Here is a 24738-nt window from a genome sequence, read left to right on the forward strand (position 1 = left end):
CTCCTGTCTTTTTCATCAGTTTCCTAAAGTTTGCGCAATCTCCCTTTGTCTAGTTTCACTTCTAATCTCTTCTTCCCTTTCTGTTTCTTTATTTTTTCCCTATTCCTTTTTAAAAATTTTCTCATGCCTGTAAAATTGCCATATTGAGGGCATACTTACTGTATTCAGTTTTCTAGTTTGTTTTTGATTTTGTTATATAATCACAAATTCACACAGAGGCAAATTAATAGTTGCCACACTTTGTCATTTCCTAGGTTGTGTTTGATGCTGTTGTTATTGCTGATCATACTTTAAGCAAAGTGACATAACTGTTCTAACCAGTTGTTCTTCCTGGTATACCAAGACTGAGATTGTCTAAGAGGCATAAAAAATTACTAGAGGTCAGTGACAAATAGGAAGCAACACCTAATCCCCAGTAAATTGAAGATGCAGATTATTGCAACGGCCTCAAAACCCAAAAGCTGGTTATATCTGGAAGATATATCTCTTAGAAGTAGTCAATTCTTATGGGCTTTCAGTGCTAGCAATAAAGCTACCTGCCATAAGCAATTTATAAGCATCAACCCAGAAATTAAATGAAAAAAAGAAAGAAAGAAAGAAAGAAAGAAGGAAAGAAAATGACAGGACATTTAAGCAAGGTATAACCTTGCTTGAGCTTACCAAAGGGGGCAGTGAGGTGACAGTTTGAAAGTCACCCACTTGTACTCTCTGAAGTGCTAGCAATGAAAGTAACAAAGCAGGTGAATAAAGCTCTAGAAAACAACAACAACTCTCAGATAACTGTGGAGACAGTGACCATGACGAAAGACATACGTAGTGACCCTAGAGCAGATATAGATAAAAAAAAAAAAAAATAGAAGAGCAAGGGAAAATGATAAAAATCATGAACACCCAACATAAGAAAGAAATGGAATCCATGAAACAGCTTCAAACAGCCAGCCTGGAGATGAAAAGTTCTACTGAAAGTATATACAACAGAATGAGCCACTGTGAGAACAGAATATCAGATCAAGCAGACAGGATTTGGTGTCTTCCTGAAAAGAAAGATATCTTAAAAAAAAGCAAAGGGCCACAAAAAAATTAATCCAACAGCTGCTAGATGATATAAAGAAGAATAACATAAGATTGATTGGAGTCAGTGAAAAAGGAGAAGATAAAACAAACAACACAAAAAACCTGTTCACAGAAGAAATGGCAGAAAAATTTTCAAGTATGGATAAAGCATTTAACATACAGCAAGGTGAGAAATACAGAACTTTAATTAGCCATGATTAAAAAAAGTCGACAGCAAGCCATATAATAGTCAAGTCAAAGTCAACACAAGAACAGACTACTAAAAGTCATTAGAGAAAAGAAACAAATCATCTATAAAGGAATAATCACAGCAGACTTCTCAATACAAAATCTCAAGTCAAGGAGAGCTTGGAAAAAAGTATTTTAAGCCCTAAAAGAAAACTCAGATTGATGTACCCCCAAAAACTACCTTTCAAACTTGATGGGGAAATGAGATTCTTCCATGACAAATAACACCTGAAGAAATTCATGACCATCAAAGCAGAACTCCAAAACGTTCTGAAGGACAGTCTAGAAAGAGACTTCATGAACCCCAAGAAAATGATTTCATCTCATTTCAGGAAGAATGGCTATTATAATAAATCAACTGATAACAAATGCTGGTGGGAATGTGGGGCAAAAGGAACTCTTTTCCACTGTTGGTGGGAGTGTAGACTGGTGCAAGCATTGTGGAAATCAGTGTGGAGATTCCTCAGAAAACTAGGACCGGAGGTCCAATTTAATCCAGCTATTCCTCTTCTGGGTATTTCCCCAGAAGAATTAAAAACATCATACCATAGTGATATATGTCCATGCATGATTATAGCAGCACAGTTTGTAATAGTTAAATCTTGGAAACAGCTGAAATGTCCATCAGCTGATGAATGGATAAAGAAGATATGGCTTTAAGGAAAAAGAATATTATTATGCCATAAAATGGATGGATAAGCTTGAGACATTTGTAACTAAATGGATGCACCCGAAGCCCATTTTCTTAAGTGAAATGAATCAGACACACATATTTACATACTGCATTATTTCTCTGGTATGAGAAACTGAAAGTATAAATAAGGATCCAATGTATAATAGATGTTGGGAAATGGGAAGAAAATATTCAAATGAGGAGACCGAGGGAGGGGGAAGGGGAAGAAAGGGACAAGGAAAAAGAACAGAAAGAAAGAATGGAGGCAAAACTTCTATAAATAAGAAGTAAAAGAGGGGTTGAAGGGAGAGGAGGGGAATGGGAAAAAACAAGAAGCAAGATATATCATGTACAGATAAAAATCCCTATGATAAAAGCTATCATTCTGTATATGTAGAGGGTACAACAAGAAAAAGAAAAATTTACAGATTGGGGTCTGTCACTCGTGGTATCATCCATTCAGTCAGCAACCCTCGCATAACACAGAACATTCCTCAACTTTTCAGCATCTGACTTGTAAGTTTAATAAGAGAATTAAGGAACTCTAGGTATGAGAGAGTTTCCAACAGGGAAGACAGAAACGAAAAGACATGATCGGTAACAAAAATAAAGAGAAACTCACCAGCATGGTGGCAGTATAGGGTGCAGAAGAAAACTTCATCAGACTCTAATCGCTAGTCACAGAAAGACAATGCACAAATAAGAACAGTAAGCAACAAAAAGGAGTACTCAGAAAAGAAAGAAGTCTGGGAAATTCATAATGTGAGAGCAGAAATCTATCAGCACAGATGTTGAGATATAAAGTTGAAAAATCTTGCAGAAAGTGCAATCAGAAAAAGTTAATGAAATGAAAAATAAATCATTATTTTAAGAAGTCTGACATTTAAATAGAAAAACTTAAAGAAACAGAGAATAGAGACAGTGAAGAGAGAAAAGCATCGTAGAAATAATAAAAGAAAAAATTGAAACCGAAGAACATAGGTTCTAAATTGAAAAGCCCACTGGAGTACCTAGGGTATGAGTAGAAAAAGATACTAGAAGAAAAGCTTGCAGGCAGAAAAATAAATAAAACCCTAAAGATTACAAGAATAAATGTCTGATGTGAGGTTTCTCTGGGTAACATCTGCAGCTAGGTAACAATGAAGGGATACCTTTAAAATCCCAAGGGGTTATTATTTCCAACTGAGTAATTCTATCTAGGCAAATTATTAATCAAATGTGCAGGTGGAATAGTGGCATCCGGAGTGAGAAATCACAACTATTTTACCTCTCACACATCTTTCTGATGTTCCTCAAAACTAAGAAGAAAACAAGAAAGTGCAAACAGGGTTTTTGCTTTTAAGCCCAGAAACCCTCCACTTCAGACCAGCAATGGAGGAAGATGAAAGAGTCAAGAAGGGAGAGCTTCATAAAATTAAAAGCAAACAAAAGAGACCGTATTTGACTGCCCTGCAGTGAATTTTAGATTTTTGTTGCAAAGTTGAGAATTAAATTGGCGTCACATAGAACATTAAGCAGACGAATAAGAGGCAATAATGGACTCCAGAAAGGACAACCAAGGAATCCACATGAAAGGTGCTAATGGTAATAAATCCCATGGCTCAGCTGTGAGCAGTAATGTAAGTTCTGATGTTAAATAATAAAATAAAATAAAATGATAAAAATGCTGTGACTATTGGGAGAATGTAGGGAGAAGTATCCTGTGGGATAATGGTAGGAGCGCTAAGGTGGTATTTTCTATAGTAGGAAGTAACAGGATTCACGGGGTAACATCCTGCATTAAAAAAATAACATGCTATAAAAGCACACTGTTTATATATACTGAGATAACTCTAGAAATACATAAAAGAGTTGAAAGTTTTTGCCTTTAGTGGCAGAAATTAAGGACATGAGGGGTGCCCTGCAGTGCTCCTGGACTTACTATGTGTATTGCTCTGATTAAGAGGGGGCTCAGTGGTTTCCTCGTATCCTGAGTGGCACCTCACACGGGGCCAGTGAGCACTGAGCAGCTGCTGTAGAAGATTCATGAACCACACGGTCAAGCAGATGTGCAGGGACACTGTCCTCTGGATGTCTTCCAGGCGGCTGTGGGAGAAGAACCTCCCTTTTCTGGTTCTCTGAATATAAATGCATATAGTATTTCTCTTTCTGCCAGAAATCATTTGTCCTTTGGGCTCTCTCCTGAATTCAGTGTTTGACTCAAATTTAATTTCAGCTCTTGGTGGAGATCTCTTGGCCCAGCTTTATCCTGGCACTGAGGGGATGAAGATTATTTGGGTAGGCTGGTGTGTGTGTGTGTGTGTGTGTGTATGTGTGTGTGTGTGTGTGAGAGAGAGAGAGAGAGAGAGAGAGAGAGAGAGAGAGAGAGAGAGAAAGAGAGAGAGAGAGGGAGAGAGAGATTCCAGTTAGTTACTTTGTAGCTTTGTGCTTAAGCAACAGTACTAAAGCTCAGGAGCCCCATAGTATCAAACCCAGGCTCCACAGTGGGAGCTTCAAGGAGTAGAGTCCTGGGTGGGGAAAGAAGGATGGAAATAAATCTTGTCCAATGCACATGTAGCTTTTCTAGTGCTCTTAACAAACTTCTACTTCCAAACACAATTGGAACAATTGCTCATCTCTTATATAAAGTGGAACCATTGGCCCAGTGCTAATGAGGATGTCTTTCACCCAAAGGCTCTCCCATGCCTGGTGGTGGGGGCCCTTTGAAGCTAGGGACCTGGCCTCGGGTCTCTTTCCTGTGACAGGTTGACCCACTGTTGGGCGCTGAAATTCTCAGAGTATCCAGGTTCAAAGTTTGAACTTTGTGGATGACTTGGCTCCTGCTGTGCGTTCTGACTCCTGGCCCAGGGCTCTGGTGCAGGGCTGCGGTAAGGTACCCTTGGTGTCTGAAGGACGCCTTGCCGGGGACAGGAGAAGGCTGTTGGTGAGGCCTGGGTAGCTGCTTGTTTAGCTGCTTGCTTCCCCTGAGCCATCTTCTGTGTTTGGGTTGGAGGGTGAGAGGAAGGAGCAGCCCAGGTGCTACCAGAGCTGTAAGGTGAGGGACAGGACATTGGGATCAAGCAGAGAACAGGCCCAGCCCCTCAAGCAGGGCCAAACTAACAGGTTTTGTTTGAGCAGCAACCTTGGCTGCTGGGTCTGGGGGAAAGTAGGAAACCAAATCCATGTGTTAAATCCGGTGACCCTTGAGAGACTTGAGAGACTGAGAGCCAGGGGAGCTGGTGGACACAGGCTGTGGAGGGGCGTGGATGAAACAGGAGCTGCATGAAGACTGTGGGGGAAGCACGTACATATTTAGTGGCTTGGGGACAAGGGTCGTGCAGGGGGACTTGCATGTGTAGTGTGGAGCAGGATGACAGGTGTTTGTATAATCTACTAATAGAAAAAGCTTTAGACTTTAGCAGAATCACCCAGCTGTAGCTTAAGCAATCTGGGTTGATCCTATCTGGTAACTATTATCTACCAAATCTCAGCCATGAGCTTAAGAAATCTCTTCCTGACTGCTCGCCTGTCCCCAAGGTGATGCTGGCTCCTGGTGTTTTGTTGACATTAATTACAGACAGCCACCAAATGCTGGGGGGGAGGGCTTGAGCAGCTTTTTCTTTTTTCTACTTCACCTGATGCCTTTGTTGTTGGCTGTGTTCTGTCCAGAGTCCTGAAGACCTTGGCATTTCCACCTCTCGCATGGCTTAGCCAGTTTTGTGTCTCTGTTTTAATCCTTTCTTTAATCTGGACACCGTCCTTGGGTACCCGCCACTCTTCTGTTCCCCGGTGGCTTTTCTGTTTTCCTCTCTGCCAGTTCTTCCGCATGCACGCCTTGATGAACGGGAACATTTTAGCATCGTGGATCTTACCTTAGATCAGGATTAAGAGATGTATGAAAAATGAGTCGTGAGCATTAAAAATGGATAAGGCAGACACCTGGGACTCCCCATTCATTTCCATAGTTGAGCGGGGAGGTGGGCCCAGAAGGTCAGGGGGGAGTGAGGAATGGGCACATTTCTCCATTTCCGGGAGGAGCATCTATGGCCCGGTGCTCCGGGAAGTAGAACATGGTGGGCTGGTCCCAAACCTGAGAAATCCGGAAGCTCTTTGACACAGAAATTTGTTTTCTAAGTCTGTGTTTTCAGGCAGTAACACCAGGTTTTCCCCAAAGATGTAGTTTCAAATGCTAATTTCAATTAGCACAGAAAGAGTTGGAGATGACTTAAATGTCCAGCCTTTAGTAACTGGGTGCAATTTACGGGGCACTATGTAGGGGACCTGACCACACATGGACTGTAGGGGACCCGGGATACATGCATGTGAGGCAACCACTGAAAAAGCACAGCAGAAGACAACTCAAAAAGACTTGCACTAAGCCGTGCAGAGCCTCCACAGCTTTATTAAAAAAAAAAAAAAATCTACGCCACACAAAGTAAAACAAAACAAACACGAGGAAGCATGTGTTACCTGTCATTATCTTGAGCAGAGCAAGAATGAGTCACTTCTGTCCTGTTCAGTTCATTTGTTAAAATGTATGCATGGGACATAGATTTCTCTGGCACATAAAAAATACTTTTAAAACAAATGCTCTCTACTCAGACCTCTAAAAATAATAACACGTGGGTTGAGAATTTAGGCTTGGGTAAAAGTGCTTTTAAAGTGAATGTGCAATTGCACTCACATGTGTAACAGCATACTGCAGGTCAAAAGGGAATGCAAGCAAGTCTGCTGTGTTTGTTAATTGAAATCAACAATCTGTGAGTCTTGTGGGAATGCGAGACTGCGCTGGAGGTGTGTCGTTTTCTTACCTTGCTTTTCGTGTATTTCTTTTGAATTTTTTTGGTACCAGGAATTGAACTCAGGATCTTATGTTTGCCAAGCAGCCACTTGTGCTGCTGAGCTGTATCTTCGACCCTTACCTTGCTTTTTTTTTTTTTTTTTTCCTTTTTCCTTTTTATCGGTACCAGGGATCGAACTCACGACTGCCTGCTTGCAAGGCAGGCACTTATGCCACTGAGCTAAATCTCCAGCCCCTTACCTTGCTTTTCTTAAACATTAACATGGAATAGCCCGGGGCTCAGTGGCTGTCGTAGGGTTTGCTTTCCCTAATCTGCAGCTCATCCTGAGGTTGCGCTGCACCCAAGGGAGTGGGTACTGGCGAACACAGGGCCAGTTTGGGCCCTGCAAGGAGGCTGGTTCGTTCTGGAGGGTGAGAGGGACTGTGATTCTGAAAGGGGCTCTGAGGTGGTTGGAGTGATGGGGGCTGGGAGGAGGCCCGGAGGGACAGCAGCTGCTTGGTGTGTTAACCCAGGTGCTTCTGCTGTTCCCCTCAAACGTTGCTTCTTTCTCCTCGTTGCAGCGGTAGAGCGGACTGTGTAGATCTCTGCAGTGAGCAGCTCAGGGAGAAGAAGCCACGGGTATCTTGGAGCCCAGCTGAAATGAACTGGCTCCCCTGAGCCTGTCCCAAGCCCAGCTGCCAGGTTTCATCCCAGCGCTGAGGTAAGACCCCTTGAATCCCAGCTAAGGGAAAGAGAAACAGAATGCCTCTTTGGTGGTGGGGTGGGTAGAAACTTCCTCTGGGGCTCTGCAAAGAAGAACCAGTTGTTTGTGACTTCGTCAGACCATCTGCTTCCCTTTCAGCCCTTGGGAGGCAAGGTCACTTGGTAGCCAAACAAGTTTGGGTTGAGGGCAGGTATTTTGAAATCTTGACAAAGGGTTGTATTTTCTCAACTGCTGATGAAATTTGAACTCCAAAGGCAATAAACTTATCCTCCAGCTAAGAAAGACAGCACAGATTCAGGTACGTGCTTAGGTGTACCTGCTCTGTCTTGCAAGACCAGTTGAGTTCCTACGGAAACATGCATACACACACGCAAATGTACACACCTACATGTACCCAAACACGCCAATTCAAGGGAGACAGAAACAACATTTTCAGGAAGCTTATTGCAAAACATTCCAGTGAGCCTACTAGAAATGATTTTAATTACCTAGATATGTTCTGATTATAAATAATGTGTTCTCTAGGACATTTGGAAAAATGCCCCTGTGGAAGAAAATAAACCATTCGGAAAGCCTCCCTCTGTTGGCAGTCCTGTTGGATGCTTTTCCTTATGGTTACTCCCAGCCAGCTACCGGATGTGATTGTTTCAGCAGGAAGGTGGAGTGATGCAGCAGAGAGACCCCCAAGGAGGGCCTGGGGGGAATCTCACCTCTAGTCTGCAGTCTCCAGAGTTGATTTTTAAATATCTAGGAATTTTGTTAAGAAACCATTGGCAACTTAAAATTGACCACGGTGGAAAAATTTATGTCATGGAAATGAACTGAAATCTCTACCTGGAGCTTTTTGTGTTTTGCACATTCAGATCACATCAGAACACCACTGGTTCTGAAGTGGGTTTGTAAACAATATAGGAATCCAAGCAGTCAAACTGATAAATTTGGAATTTTCTTAGCTGAGCTCAGTGACTACCCGTAGACCTCTGTTTCAGTCAAAACAAGTGGCCCTGAACTTGAAAGGTCACAGGGCATTTAAAGCAAAAAAACCACAAAGCAAGACATCCTGTTGGAAACAGTTTAGCTAGAATCTTACATTAATTTTGGTTGACACCTATATCCTGCTTCTTTGTTGAGCAGGTTAATTTTTCTCTTGTAGGTGTAGCTCATTCTGCTTTTCTCATGGGACTTGTAACCTGAGTAATTTTTCACTCTTCTGGGTCAAATACAGGGCACAAGATGGCTTTATGCCGAGCTACGAAACTTCCCGCACCTACACCATTACCATGTGGTAAGGCACTGGGCCATCACCTTCACCTGCACGCCCCCTGGCTTCCTCACCCATGCACCGTTTAGGTGGATATGAGTGAGGGTTCCTTGTTATCTCATAAGACAGCTGTGAGAGTCCCATTAGGTAAAGAGAATGCCTTACACTTGCAGGGGGTTTAGCTGATTGGGAGACCTTTAGTTGATCAACAGGGAGAAGGTGGCTGTATTTCCCCCTTTCTTGGCTCTTGCTCCGTGGGTGGCCTATGAATTATTAACATCCTTTCATAAAGGCAGATGAAAAGCCTCTGTTTACTGACCAACATCTGGGGCGCATTTCCTTCCTGGAAAAGTCAAGAAGTTAGTCAGGGAAGTGTGAAAACGAAGCCTCAGCAGTACTGGATGTGCGAGCCAGGATGCAATCAGAGCTTTTGACTCATAATCTCTACTCTCTCCTTGGGGTAAGGGGTGTGAGGGGGGACTTCCTGCCAAATGTGAAATTTCAACAAAAGCTTCTTTCTTCAAGGCTCTGCTGTTGAAGCAGATTAGAGCTAATTAAATAAGCATAATGGAGCTCCAGCCTCAGCCCTCCTCTTTGTACGTTCTGAATCTCTTGCTTTCTTCTGCCTGTTTCCCCCAAAGAGAGGGGATGGTGGGGGGAGAGGGTGGGCATCAATGAGGCACCAGTTTATCTCCATAGACTTGTAGGTTCAGGAAATTGTAAGAGTAGAAAGAGTTACGGAAGTCATCTGGTCCATCGCCCTCATTTTGAGGAGCCAAGTCCCAGAGCAGCTGGTGGCGGCCCAGGCCTGGGCTGGAAATGGGTTTTCCCCTGGGGGGGGGGGGAAGTGAGCATAGACCTGGGGCTTTTGCGTGCACTTGGCAAGGGGACATGCTGGTGACCTGGTGCTAGCCTTGCCTCTGCCCTCCCCAGGCCTTTTGCTATATCTGCTGCCATGGTCCCTCTGCTCTTGAGTGCCCTCTAGTTTTCTTGGAGTTAAGTCCCTTTCTTCATCAGGGTCTTGGTTTTCTCCCGCAGTGAAGGCATCCTAAGAAGACCTTATTCTGAAGAAATCAAGGGTGTTTATGAGGAAGGGAAGGGAAAGGCAGGAGATCGATAAAGCTCAAGATGGTTCCAGGCATGAGTTCTGTGCTCTGTCTGTGCTACTTGTTTTAATTCTGCAGTAATCTAAAAAGGGGATCTGTCCCCCTATCTTGGATGTGGCAATGGAGTCTTAGAGAGGTAGAGACTTAACCCCAGGTTTCAACACTCGTAAGTGGCAGAGTTGTCAGCTAGGCCTGTTTGTGACCACTTCCGCTTCTCAACGCTAAGTCAAGTGCTCTCCAGGGCACGGTCACCCTTGTAGGAGCTCTGAATCAGGTTCCAACAGACAGGGTTCCTCCCCTGAGGGAATATCTCTTCATCTCTGAAGCCATGTGAGCAGCTGTGGTCTAAAGTGATTGAAGCTTTGCAGAATGCTGCTCTGTTCTTTCAGATTCTGAGGGCTGTCTTCCCAGTTGTGTAAGACAGCATCAGAGCTGAAAGCACCCACAGAGCCTATAGCAGAGTCCTCTTGCCCAGCTGATGTCCCAGCAGCTGGGATGCAGTGTTTCTGGGCCCTGGCTTTCTCATCAGCTAGAAGCAGGTACCCTCTTCACCTTCAGGCTCTCAGAGCTCTCTGCAGGGGGACATACCTAGATAGTTATGTCTCCTTTTCTTCCATGGCTGAGCAAGAGATTATCCTTCTGGCAAGAAAACTTTAATTCAGTTCTGCAGATACTGAGTGCTTCCTGTGTGTCCAGCCAAATAGATCAGCTTGTTTGTGTGAGAAATTCTGGCTTAGCCCTGTGCATACAAATCTGACCAGGAACAAGGGGAGGAGCTTCCCCGCACCAAGACTGGACAGCCCATAGGTTCTCCTTCCCTTTCCTGTGTCTTCTCCCAATCTTCTGTAACCACAAGGACCTCCCATGTGTTCTGCAAGAACCTGCAAGAAAGAAATCCTACCTCAGGCTTCTCTGCTATCTTGAGTTGTGCTTGAGTTGGTTTCCCAGTTCCCTGAGCACAGTTTTAAATGTGGAGCCTGAAGACAGCAACCCAGGAGCAGGGGCTTTGGAGGAGGCTTTGCAGAAGGGCAAGACTGAGGGGGAGGAGGTTGGGTGGCTCAGGGAGCAGATTCCCACTAGGAAAGCGTTGCTCAGTGGGAATGGGGGCTCACTCTGCAGTGGGGCTGATAGCATTGCTGAGGGTGCTGTCCCAGGTAATCAGGAATCCTTCTCATGCTGATCAGCTTCACGAGGAGGACACGCTTAGTTCTGCAGAGCATGTGATGTGGGCTGAGAGTCCCTAGGAAGGGAAGGCTCACTGGGTGGCCTTCCCCCTTATGACAGAGGAGCCCAGCAAGGAGAAGGGCCTTGGGAAATGAGCCTGATTCCCCGACTGATCAGTGTCGGTCTACCAGTCCACTGCGGCTGAAGACTGAAGGTTGTCTGAGCCTCAGCACAACCACTTCTGTTTCAGCCTGTTTGATTGCTGGTAGAGGTACATGTGGTGGTGGGCACAAGTGTCATCTCAGGAATCCAGGGATCTTCTGTAGTCCTAGCCTTTTGTCCTCCTCCTGAGGGTCTTGCTTAGATGAGGAGCCATCACCTTTGGCTGGGAATTTGCCATTGTGGGCAGGTGTCACAGTTCAGGCAGAAGTGCCTGAGCTTGGGAGTTGCCTGACTTGACCATAGCTGCAGGACCACCTGGGCCAGTAATGGTGAGCTTTTCAGGGCTTTCAATGATCCAAACAGCCCGCTGCAGCACATGCGCCACAGGTTCGCTACCCCTGAGTCCTGGACTCTCAGACCCAGATTCCTCATCTGTAAAATGGGCTCAGTAACCCCTACCTGGAGTGAAGGTTAATAATAATAATATGTTTTTCCCTCTAAAGGAGCTGCCCATGAAATGGTATCCATTATTGTTTTTCCTGTACTGTTACAGCAAGTATAACTGACAGACAAAAACCTGCATATGTGTAAATTGTACAACGTGATGAGTTTTGATGGATGTACATACTCATGGATCTCTCTCACAATCACAGTGATGGATCTCTCTACTTTCTCCTATCTTAGCCCTCCTCCCTTTGTTTCCTTCCACCTCAGCAACTGCTAATCTGCTTCCTCTCAGTGTAGATTAGTGTGGAGTTTTCAGAACTTTGTGTCACTGTGATTATGTAGCATGCACTCCTCTGTTGCTGACTTAATTATTGTTCAGCCATGTTGCTTTGTGTGTCAGTAGTATGTTCCTCTGTTGTTAGATGGTGTCTCGTGCTATGATGTACCGCCATTTGTTTTTCCATCTGTTGATAAATATTCAAGTTGTTTTGGACCTCTCAGCTGGGCATGGTGGCCATGTCTGCAGGCTCGGCTTCTTCAAAGAGGCAGAAGGATCCAAAGTTCGAGTCCAGCCTGGAAAACTCTGTGAGACCCTGTCTCAAAAAGTAAAAAGGGCTGAGGATGTAGTTTGTGGTAGCCTGCTAGATTTAGTCCTCAGTACCAAGAAAAAAAAGCCAGCAAACATTTATGAAAAAATAATTTGTGGGGACACAAGCTTGCATTTCTCTTGGGTACATATGCCGAAACAGAGATGCCGGGTCTTAGAAAGCTAATATTCACCGGTGAGGTGAATATTAGCTTTCTAAGATGTCAGATTGTTTCCTAGAGTGATTTTGCCGATTTCCTTTGCCAACAGCTGTGTGTTAGAGCTTCAGGTCTCAGTCATCTTGCCAATACTTGATGTGCTGAATCTTTTTAATTTTAGCCACTCTGGTAGGTAGGTATAGGGGAAGATCTCACTGTGGTGTTATTTACATCTCCCTGGAGATTAAAAGTGTTCAGCATCTTTTTCATGTGCTTATTTAACATCTGCATATCTCTTTTTAAAAAAGTGTCCATTCAGATCTTTTGTTCTTTTAAAAAAATAATTGGGTTGTCTTCCTATGATTGGGTTGGAAGAGTTTTTCGTATGTTCTATAGAATACAGAAGGAATATGTTTTGTACATGTTATCTCAGTTTCTGTACCTTGTGTGCCACAGGAGATATGAAGAAGTAAACTAATCATTAGAGCTGAGTTGAATAAGTACTCTTTTTACTTCAACTGTCGGAATAGAGTAGTGAAGACTCTTTGTGGTCTTCATTTATGCTTCCCCAGGGACAGGTTGGGTGCCTCTCTTTCTCCTCCCAGTCTGGCTGTCTGAATCTCCAGCCCACTGCTCCTCCCCGTGATGATTCTCCCCCTGAAGAATGACTTCCTTATGCCTGACCCTATTCTCCAGTGATGAGAGATCCTTCTTTATGCCCTTGGTGGCCTGAGATGGCGAAGCATCATAAAGCTGTGTATTTTTCCAGAGAAGGTATTTTTTTTTTCCTTTTTAAAACAGATGAGCAAATAATCCCTACATGCTGACTTTACTGTGCTCTCCACCCCATCCCGCTGTGGTACTGGTGTACCAACATCTGGACTTACTGGCAGCAGAGAGAAGAAACCTCTGGAGTTGGCCCAAAAGGATGGTTGGGAGGTCTGGCCGTGCCAAGGGTGGCTGCCCTGGCCCAGGCCCTTCCTAGACTCAGCATCTTCCACTCTTCCTGCATGGAGATAGAGAAGCAGCTTCAGTGACTACAGTGGAACCAAGGTTTCGTGTCTGTAAATTCACAGAGTCTTTAATCCCCATAATGATCATAAAAGTTGAGCACTGTTTCCATCTTCATTTTATATGGGAGGAAACAGGGACACAGATCAGTCTGAGAACTAATGGAGATGACACTGGAGTTAGCAGATCTGACAGCCACATCTGTGCTCACAGTCTTTATGCTATTCTCTCTGGATTCCAGTGTGCAAGGGGGAGAGAAGGCATCTTGCTATGTTTGGAGCATCTCTGGTCCTCCCCTGGAGGAGCACAGGAGTGAGGAGGATTTGCCATGAGCTTTTTCTGCAGCAGGAGCAGTTTGGGATGCTGAGGTGGGACACAGAGTAGGTGGAAGCATGAGCATTTCCAGGGAGCACATCAGAGTCACCTTGGCTGTGTGCATTAGGGACTCCTCTCCCATCTCATCCTGTGTCATCCCACCTGACTGCATCTCACCCCATCCCACCCCACCCCCACCCCACCCCCACCCCACTCCCACCCCACCCCATTCCATCCCACTCCACCCCATCCCATTCCATCCCATCCCATCCCACCCATCCTACCTTTGTCCATGATGAATGACTGGAAAGGAGCATAAACCTTCTACCCTGACAGTTCTGAGTGTCAGTAGCAGAGATTCAGTTTCTTTGCCTACAGGGAGAGTAAGACAGCTATCTACTTTCTAGACTGCTGTGAGGGCAAAGTGGGGTGCTACAGGGATGCGCCCTCAGGAGTGTTGTCTTGCTCAACTCAGTCTTTGCCTCTCCTCTTCTCTCAGGGACACCTGGCTACAAAGCAGAGCTGCACTGGAGGAAAACTGAGTGTTGCCAACAGTGAAGAATGTCTGGCTACTTCTTTAGCATTTGACCCACTTTTCAAAGAGCACTTAGGTCTTCGTTTCTGTGCTGGGTACCTATGGTCCTAGGTGTCCCATAACATGTGATCCAAAGAGAGCAACAAATATTATTAAGGAAATAGTATCACAGTCAGGTGCTAAATCATGGGTTGCAAGGGTTGCAAAGCAGAGAGCTCTGATGTCAGGAAAGTGAAGCACAGTCCAATGCCAAGGATGCTTCCTCAGGAAGTGATTGAGACCAGGAGCTTGGTGCCTCAGCTTTGGGCAGCTGATGAAGTCAGCCCAGACTGCTCTATGATGCTGCCCTGATCCAGCCTTTCAGAGATGTGTGTGCTGGTCCAGACACCTAGGGGATGCTCAGAACCCACACCTCACAGGTCTGGTGGGTTTTGATGATCAAAAAGACTTTTTAGAACTACTTTTTGGGGGCACAATTTATATCCCATGAGATTAGCCCACCTTCAGAGAATAACACAGTGAACTTCTAAGAAGGAAATTTTCTGGGTTGTGCAACTAGAACTGCCATCCAGTTTGGCGACATTGCTGTGGTTGGTTGGGTTATCTTTACATGCAAAGGAAGAGAATTATTTTCAGTTTTATAGTATTGGTTCTGTGCTTCCAAAGGAGAGAAATAGGGGGCGTCTTATGGAAGGTGCAGTGTGTGCGTGCCTGTGGCATGTGGTAGCTGCAGGGCAACGGTTTGTTTTCTCCCTTGTGACTCTCACTGGAAGCCAGGCAAGGCCCTTGTTTTTAACCACACCTGGTATCATACTGGGTTACTGACTGAGCAGACAGAGCGACACGTGCCCCACATCTGCAGGCAGCTGGCAGCCTGCCTTGTCCACCGACCTGTGCTACTCCAAGAGATCCCTCTGTCTCTGCCTGTCCACAGCCAGACATTCTGTGACACTTGTGACACCGCTCTCTCCTCCCTTGGATGCACTCATTTCTCTGTTTTCTCTCCTGTGGTTTCCCCTGGCATAGCTACAACTCACGTCTATGGTGTAGCCCTGATAAAGGTGAATTATTTTGGCCTCCTCTGCCCCTGAGCCCCAGTGAGAGTTTGGAGCTTGTGTTTTCACTTATCATGTTAGACTCTTTGCCAGAGTTTGCGGAAAAAGGCCTGTATTATTAATGCCCTTGCTGGGAACAGCTGCGCCCTGCCAGGTTGTCATGTGAGACCTCTGCAGAGCCCCATGCTACAAGGCCGGCAGCTCTCCTGGGCCCACTGGGTCAGGTGGGAAATGTGATCCCACAGATCTGCAAACAGCCAAGGAGGCAGAAGCACTTGGAGGAGACCCAGGGAGTCTCACGTGGACCCCGAAACCCTGGGAGCATCCCTGGAGGGCTGAGTCTGTTCTAGCGCCTCAGTGCAGGCTGTTATTTTTGAAAGTCTGAAGCCCCATAGCAAGGTAAAAATAAATATAATAACCAGTGTAGGATCAGAGAGCTGACACTCCTTACAGCGGGCGTGGTCCTCACCACTTTAGGGCAAGCCTTGGTGGTGGCTGGGACTTGTTATCCTTTCAGTGGACAGGAAAAGAGCTTCAGAGAGATCATATGATCACCCAAAGACCTGAATGTAGTAAAGACTGGATGTGAAATTCAAACCCAGTTCGGTCTGGCCAAAAGTATGAAAATCTTTTTAATCTGTATCAGGGATCCAACTCCCAACTGCATGCTTGCCAGACATGTGCTTTTGCCACTGAGCTGAATCCCGAGCAGGTATGTAGCTCTTTGAGGACTCCGTAAACCACTAGACATAATGTTGCATTCCAAGGCATCCTGCTATTGGTTCTTTCTAGTCTCTTTAGCTCTCATCTTTGTCTATCCTATGTTGAAACATTTTGGGGGGAGTTTGCTATTCCAAGCTTGGGATTTGATCAGAATTTAGCATCCGCTGGGCCCGGGTTAGTGGGGTGCAGGATTCATGGGGTGAAGCCCAGTAGTGAAGGGCTCCCCTCTTCACCTCCTCATGCCCCATTAATGCCCCCTTTTAGTGTCAGGATCTCACTACAGAGTTCAGTGCAAACAGTATGATGTCTCCCTCCACCAACCTCAGTTTCTAGAGAATTGAATTGAGGCTATAAATATGCTCAGAGCAGATATCCCACTGAAACTCATTTCCTGTCACTGCAGCCCTGATATTTTTTACCCACCTCTCAGCTTCTCACTATTCCTGAACCCAGGAAGCCCACTTTCATAATTGAGCCTTTGCAATTCTACTCCCCCAGTTGGATATGCTTTGCTTTGCCTGGTATGTCCTATTTATCCTTCAACGCTGAAGATAAACTTTCCTTTTCTGTCTTCCTCTAGCAGAGATAGCATCACCTTGACCTTTGGTTCTTCATACCTTGCATGGCTTTATGTTCTTTCTTTTCTCCTGAGGCCTCAGGAGCAGGGGGTGGACCATATTTATTCCTGCGTCACCTGAACGTGGCCAGTGTCTTTATGACTAAACGAACCTCATTCATAAAATATCCTATGTACTAAGCCATACTATGTGCTTGGTCTACTTCAACCAGGATAGCTGTTCAGGGGAATTCAGGGAAAGAAGAAGTGATAGGCTAGAGATTAACTGGTCAGTGGGCTGTGATGTGTGCTGATGGCATTATTGCAAAGATCCCTGTAACAGACAGAGAGGACCTGGAGAGGTGCAGTAGCAATGGGCGCCTTTGTCAGTAGGAAGTGAGACAGAGGAACTCTCACTGTCTCAGGCAAGACTCAACTCTGGCCTGCCTCCCGGGAGAGAAGCTCTGGAGGGCAGGGCTGAGTACAGCCCCAGAGAAAGTGGAGATGCTGGTTGGTCCCAGAAGGACATGCAGGAGGGTTCTGCAGAGCAGGAGTAGTAACAGAGGTTGGAGAAAGTCCAAGGCAAGCTTTTCCTCCTTGCTGCGGTGCTTGAGGGCATCTCGATGGCAGAAGCTCCTGCCTAATGGCAGTTCCTGAGGATGCAACATGAGCTGGTCCAAGACTACATTTGGCGCCAAATCCTACTTCTATAGCACATTCTGTGCCACTGGACCTCCTGCCCATTTACTTTCTCTTTTCCCTGCTGCTGAGAAGTTGCTAGGTATAAGCACTTGGTGTTTATGGTCAGATATGGGTTTAAATTCTAGTCTCAGGCAATTTTTTTTTTTTTTTGTCTTTTTCCTTTTTATCGGTACTGAGGATTGAACTCACGACTGCCTGCTTGCAAGGCAGGCGCTTAGGCCGCTGAGCTAAATCCCCAGCCCCGTCTCAGACAATTTAATTGCTAATTGTGTATGACTGAGAAAAACCATAGGGATGCTGCTTTGGTAAGGTCATTAGGATTAGAGATGATGATGATTCTTCTGAGAACTTTCTGTGTGCCAGGCATTGTACAGATTGGTTTATGACCATTATCTCATTTATTCCTCTCAAACCCTATAAATAGATGCTATCATCATTCTGAAATCACAGTCACATGACTAAATTTCAGAGGTGCTAATTTGCCTTGGGTCACAGAATGAATAACTGATGGAATCAAATTGTTGAGCAGATAGGTCACACCTAAGCAATGAAGCTGGACCTCCAACTAGGTCTGTGTGGGTCAGAACTGAGAATTTATGCCTGTGTCATTTTATCTCATCGGAATATTGGTAATTCCTGCTTCTTTGGTGAGGAAAAGCTTAGGATGATAAAGGATGATGCTCCGTAGAGACTGCCCTAAAATGATGGGAGATTCCTATGTTCACACTGGAAATGGACCCTAATCTTTTTCAATGTGGCTGTTGTGATGTTGGCCAAGCCATTTCTGGTGGTTACGGTTACTGGGTGTTCATGATTCTTGCTGAGGCTCTGTTACTGCTAATGATATTGGGGAAGGCGTTTGAGAGTTCCCAGGGCTCTGTGTCAATGCGGTGGAGGGACAGGAATTTGGCTGCTCTTTTCAAGTCTTCTGATGGTAGTCAGCCCTTCTAAGAATAGTCCCTATCTTCATATCCCAGCCAGATGATCTCTCTTGGATCGCCTTCTGTAAATGTGGTCAGTAATACATAGCTTGCTCTTCTGTGATAGTGTTTTTTTTTTTTTTTTTTTTTTTGTGGGGAGATGTTGAAGCATGACAGAGCTGGAGGTCAGCTAGAGCAAAGCCAGTCCAGCAGGTGTCTGGCCTTGGTGTTCCTGTAGCACAGACAGCTCTGAGAATGTTTCCCTTTCAGTGTTCTCAGCAAAACCCTGAGCCCTTGCACTTCTGGTGGTGTTGTACTTTTTCCTTCTTTACTGTGTATAAATAAAAATGAAGACTATGCTGGGTTGTTACTGCTTCTCCATCAGAGAGGTCAGGTCCCACCCAGTCCCAGCTTTTTTCTTTCTGTGTCTTGAGTTTTCTTACTCTCCTATCACTCCCTCTCAGGACCCTGCTGGCTGCATGGATCACAGCATCAATTATTCTTATTCAGCTGCCTTGTTTCCTGTCTTATGTGTACTAAAACTACTCAGGGCTGGGGATTGCAGTTTGTATAGAGGTAGTGATGACTGTATTGAACTTCACACCATGTCTAACAGGGAGCCAGTGAAACTTTTTTCATTCATTCAGCATGTGTTTATTGCATACTTCTCCTAGCCTGGGCCCTGGATGTAAAGGTGGTAGGGATAGATAGAGCTAATTATCACTTGATGGAGGAAGACATGCCTGAGATAAGCTGTTTAATGCATGGGCTCTTGGAGGCAGAGAGCAGGGGAATCACACATAGTCCTCCAAGTCATGCCTTGGGGACCCAAAGTTAGGCATTTCCCACAGCAATCAAGGTGACAGTAATAGCGTCATCCATGGCCTCTGCTACAGACTCTTGGTCTAACCCCTGAGCATCTGTCATTGTAATTAGTACGGTGGCCTCCTGGACATCTTATTTCTGTCACCACACAGCAACAAGAATGACTCTGTTGACATGAAGTCAGTTGGGCTGTTCTGTGTTGACACCTTTGCAGGAAAGGCCACCGTCCCTACGATGACCTCTGAGACCCCACCAAGACTCCTGCATCTCCTCCACTCCCCTGTGTTCTCTCAGGCCCCTCTCCCTGTGCTCCTGCTGTGCTCCTTACCATCCAGCCTCTACATCCTGGTGATCTCGCCCCGGGAATTGGCCCAGTTCCTTCCCTGCCTTCACCCAGCACTCCCTACCCCTCCTTTCCTCATGTCTTGCTCTGTTTGCTTCTCAGAGCACTTAACATCTTTTAGGACATTAAATAATTTACTTGCTTTTTACATACATGGCTTTTTCTGCCTCTGCTAGGAAGTAAAGGAGTAAGAGCAATGACAGTTCTCTGCTTTAGTCCCTGCAGTATGCCTAAGAACTAAGATGTCTGCTTAGCCTGTAGAGAATAGTTATTATCTGTTAAAAATGAGTAAATGTAGAAAGTAAAATTTTTATGCAAGTGTCAGTTGAGATATTTTTTAAGGCTGTTATCTGGAGTCTGGGGGCAGATGGGCGTGGGCGGGTGGATGCAGAAATCTTCATGGAACAGAGTTGGGGATCCCATATCGGGGACTGGGTCATGAGGACAGCTTATCTCAGTGCTGGCAGGAAGTTGAGCACCAGGGGAAACCGGGGAGTGGGGAAGTGGGACATGGGGCTGGTGCCTGTAAGGCATTTGGGAAAAGAGCCTGAAGATGACCTGACTGAAATCGGAATTGGAAGGTAATTTTGACTTTGCAACTAGAAAAGTAATGTCAGTGGAGTGATATAGGCTGTTTTCAATCATTTGGGGAACAAGGTGAAAAGGGGGAAGTTGTCAGCAATGCAAGAAACCGTGCCACAAAGAAAAAGAGAATTAGGCTGCTGTTTGAGGAAGTGGTTTGAGAATTATTTTTTTTTAAACTGTAAAAAAAAATAATTTTTGGTGTGGGAGGGTGAGGGGTGGTGAGAAAACGGTTCTGTACTAATAACATCCAACGTGGGATATGAAACAACATAAAACTTACATTTGGTCCATGCTAAAGAATTGTTCCCCTCGGAAGGACCTATTGTAGTGCCTCACACCTAAAAGGTTTACAGTAAATATGTGTTGAATACAATATTAAGTCCCATAAAACTTAGGGGCAGTTTGCTGTAGCTAGGGAAGCAAAATAACATGGAAACAAAATACCATCTAATGGAGGAGGCTTGGATTTTGACTTACTGGCTGTTGGTTGGGGATGTCTTTTCAGCAGCACACTCTTTCCTGCTTTAAGCAGCTTTCTGTGGTTATATTTTGGTTTCCTCTTCACTGCATGGTGGTTATGTTCTCAAGAAATAAATCTTCAGGCGACCTTACTTGGGTGACTGGATGACATTTCACCAAAGAGCTCTGCGTGCATGCAAAGGAGAACAATGATTAATCTCAGGAAGGGTTGGCTGGACCTGGTGAGAAGACATTTGGGACTGGAGCCACGTTAGCTGGATCATACACCACGAGGAGCCGCCTCTCTGCAGGTTAGACTGAAATGGTCTGAGGGCGTTTCCTTTGGGTTTCATGAACAGAATAGTACCAGGAAAGGAAGAAATTAAAAGGAATCATGACTTGCAAAAGATATCTAGAACCAAGTTTTTTCATTTCCTTCTTAAATAAATAATATGCAAAGAATGCAATCTTAGTTCCCTGATGTTGGCAAATGTTATAATGTTTACAGAACTCTTGGAAGAGAGTAAAAATATTCAACTCCTATTTTATTCATACCTCCTCAGAAAAGGGGCAGACTAGCAGATGGCATGAAAAAGAGTATAAGAAGGGGTGAGGGAACCCTCGAATGTTTATTAACTATCCTACATCCCCAGGATTATGCTAGGCACACATGTACCCTAAACCACCCTATCAGGTGAATGGCATTATGCCGGGGTTTTAAGTAAAGGTCACACAGCTAAGGAGGGCACACCATGGGGAAAGAGAATTAAAGGCTATAACCAAAGAGCTTATCTAAGAATGTGAGAAATTGAGAAATGCCAATCAGATTCCATAGCACCCAGCACAGTGTCTTGTTCTTAGGAAAAGTTTTTTTTTTTGGTACTGGGGATCGAGCTCACAACTGCGCACTTGCAAGGCAGGTACTTATGCTGCTGAGCTAAATCCCCAGCCCAGGAAAATCTTTAGAAGTATTTATTTATCAAGGGGACGATTGGATGGTTGGTTCAATGAGTCAGCAGGGCCCTGAGGAAACTTAGATATATTTTTTTTTTGCTGAAGTACCATTGGAGATCCCCAGAATCTTATGGAAAGTGGGATAAACCTAGAAACAGAGGAATAAGGGATAATTATAAACCATGGGCATGAGGCAACACTGGAGATGATCTATGTGAATGCAAAGCTTACAGTTGTACTCAGTAGTGATAACTTTGATACGTAAGGGAATTATTCATTATCATTAAGTACATATAGGTTGACTTACTCTTCACATCCTAGGACATGAGACACAAGAGTAATGCCCTGAAACATTCAATTTGAGATCACATTGGAAAGCATGATAACCTTTCGCTGACTATATTTTTATATAAGATAAGAGCTTTCCCAGTTGGCCCTCAACCCCAGCCTCATGTACCATGCTTTTCACTTCTTTTTTGGTATTTGCACAGTGAAATTTGTATTCAGTCTCATTGTTTTTTAAAGACCATCCCAGGAATCCCATCAGTGTGCAGATGCTGCTGTAAAATACGGAAATACAGAGAACCTTGGATGACGACACTAACTGAAAACACTCCTTCTAAACAATCTTTGTGCCTCAGTAACTGAAGTAACTTCCTTGATAGGAAGAGTTCGTTAGTTGGGGATTGCTGGAGTTATATTTTCATAAACAGGATGAGAGATGTAGAAGGGGTAATAGCTTAGGTGACTTAAATGTGCCTTAGTGCAATGCTTCAGTGTCATTAAAGGGTCTGCATTTTGTTGCTCATGGAGATCCTGCCTTTGCTTAGCTCTAACCCATGGGTTTAAGGAAGGCATGGAGTGTTTGCTGATCACATTTATGGCTGTAAAGCCAAGAGGGATGGCAAATGCTATATATGCCAGGACCAAGACTCTGTTAACTTCACAGGTTAGAGGAACTGGATGAAGAAAGCTCCAGGATGAGTATGAAGATCTCCTGGAAGGCTCCAAATACCACAGCAAAGAAAAACAGCAGGGTGGTATAGCTGACGAGCGGGACTTTGTAAGAAAGGCTAGTGAGCTTGATTTCAGTGGATGTTCAAGTAAGAGAAAGCCATTAGCATGAGCCCACTATAAATGAACCAAAATATCTTAACATCTGTTTTGCAGAAGTATATTCATTCTCCTCTTCTATGCTAGTTGGGTCGCACCATAAAAAATGTGTTTAGTTCTTTAAATAGTGATGTGGCCAAATGGGAGTAGGCCCAGAGAAGAGTAATAAAAGGTTAAATTGTTCACTGAGGATCCAGATTTTATAAGGTGATGCTTCAAGGACTCAGAACATTTAGCTTGAAAAAGAGAAGGTTTAGGAGAGGGACATCATTTTTAAAGGACAGAGAGCAGAGGTAGAACCAGCACGTAAAAAGCTGTGGACTGCGGGGAGGGAGTTCCGTTCAGTGTCAGTAAAACTTTCCATAATTTCTCTGGGTGGGCTATCTTAGAAGAACAGACTGCCATCATTATAGGTGTGAAAGCAGGGTTTGTCTTTGTCTCGTAGGTTCCATATGACAACTAAAAGGGACAAACTGCCTAGCAATGTAGCACTTGGCACGTTGCTCATGTTCAGTCAATGGGACTGATGTTTGGGATGGTTATTGGTATACATCAGAAGTGACATCTGTATTTCAGCTCCTGTGGGTAGCTACTGTGATAAGCAGAATTCCTTGGCTGGAGTTGGGTGAGGCTCACAGCATTGCTTTCTCTCTTATGCAATTGCAGTGTTTCCCCTCAGAATTTCCCTTCTCTGATTTTTTAAAAAACCCCATTAATGCTACAGGTGGCCCTTTTTATCTGCATATTCCTTAGCCATGGATTCATCAACTGTGGCTCAAAATATTTGGAGAAAACAAGCTTTTTTGGAAAACATGTGTAGTACTCCTGTCATTATTTCCCAGATAATGCAGTGTAGAAACAATGCAATATAGCAATTAGATATGATAGATAATCTAGAAATGGTTTAAATATATTACACTACAAATCTACCCTTTCATATAAAGGACTTGAGCTGTCACAGACTTTGGTAACTGAATGGGTCCTAGAACCAGTTCCTCATGGATTCTTCCCAGGGACAACTATCTAAACTAGACCCTGGCTTCATCCTAAAGCAGCTGCCTCAAGACCATTGTTCCAGTGAGTTCCCCATCACTGACTGTCATGGTTACCTGCCTCCCCATCTCCTGTACCCCTGCTTCCAAGGCATGTGCCAGTGGCTGGGCAGGGTTTCAAGGTATTTACTCAAATCATTTGGCAACCCTTTGTGCATTCTTTCCTTTTCTCAAGTAGGCAAGACCTTTCCATTGAGGCCTCTAGTTGATGACTTAGGACAAATAGAGAGTACCCAGATACTTGCCTTTTTGGCACTCGCTGTGATTTAACTTTTCAGCCATAGCACATATTTGCTTTCTCTTGCATGGAATGCGATTTTTCCACATGTCCTCACTTGTGCTTCAGATGCACCGAAGTCATTTCTGAGCCTGGGTGTAGCAGTCTATTGGGTTTGTGGGCTTCAGAGAAGTCTAGGGTGGTGCTAAACTCTGCATGAGCATAACTGTAGAGGAAAGAGATGCGGAGGCAGCGAGACAGGAGCTGTGTCCTGCTCAGCCCAGGGTGTGTAGGAGTGTAGCGGGGAGGGGAGCTCCCATCCTAGACATCAGCGGGGAGCTCAGACCCAGCTCAGGGATTTTCTGGCTCCCATACTGGATGACTTCCAATTCGACATAGTTATGTGGGTCCTACTGGTTCTTCTAACGCATTGCATCCAGAGACCCTGCAACTCCTCTGTGGGCAGCCTGTTACAGGTCTTTCAGTTTTTCTATCCAAGGGGTTGTCTCCTCCAGCCTCACTAGCTTTCAACAGTGAAATATCTGCTCTGTAACCTGGGTTTCTGGGAAGCTCGTTACTCAGCTGGTGGCCTTATCCTATGCTGGGCAAGGAGTGTCATGATGGTCTCTGTTCATCTTGTTTCCTTTGCTCCCAGAACTCTGCTGCTGGGGTAAGGGCAGGATGTAGCCAGAAGTGAGTTCCACTGAGACACACAGCCTTACTGTGTTGACCTTCCTGTGACAGAAGCCCGAGAGATCTTCCCTCCCCATCCACTTCCTTCCTTTAGGAAGAGAAGGTGATGTGCCCATATTCCTTTGGAATATAAGTGGGTCCCATGCTCTGAGAGGCCTTTTGATTAGGGTTAGGGTTATGGTTAGGGTTAGGGTTAGGTTTAACCCTAATCCTGCCATCTCCCATCTCCTGCACCCAGGTGCCTCCCAGGTGGTCAGGTCTATCCTGATAACAGCAGATGGCTCATTCAAACCAAGCCCTCAGAATGTGCTGTGGCACTGGGGGACACTTTCAATAT

General features: G+C 44.8%; 1 protein-coding gene across 3 annotated transcripts in view; it reads left to right on the forward strand.

The window, feature by feature from the left end:
* Positions 1-24738, forward strand: part of St6gal1 (ST6 beta-galactoside alpha-2,6-sialyltransferase 1) — a 115128-nt gene that overhangs the window by 20391 nt on the left and 69999 nt on the right. For 2 of the 3 annotated variants that reach the window (XM_063261215.1, XM_063261214.1), the window contains exon 2: positions 7317-7456. The gene's annotated coding sequence lies outside the window, so the exon portion shown is untranslated. Of the gene's footprint in view, positions 1-7316; positions 7457-20501; positions 20684-24738 lie in introns of all 3 variants that reach the window. The other variant, XM_063261216.1, reaches the window with a different exon arrangement.

This window comes from Cavia porcellus, unplaced genomic scaffold, assembly GCF_034190915.1.
Source record: "Cavia porcellus strain 051 isolate PalLab524CR breed Dunkin Hartley unplaced genomic scaffold, mCavPor4.1 scaffold_14, whole genome shotgun sequence".
NCBI lineage: Eukaryota > Metazoa > Chordata > Mammalia > Rodentia > Caviidae > Cavia > Cavia porcellus.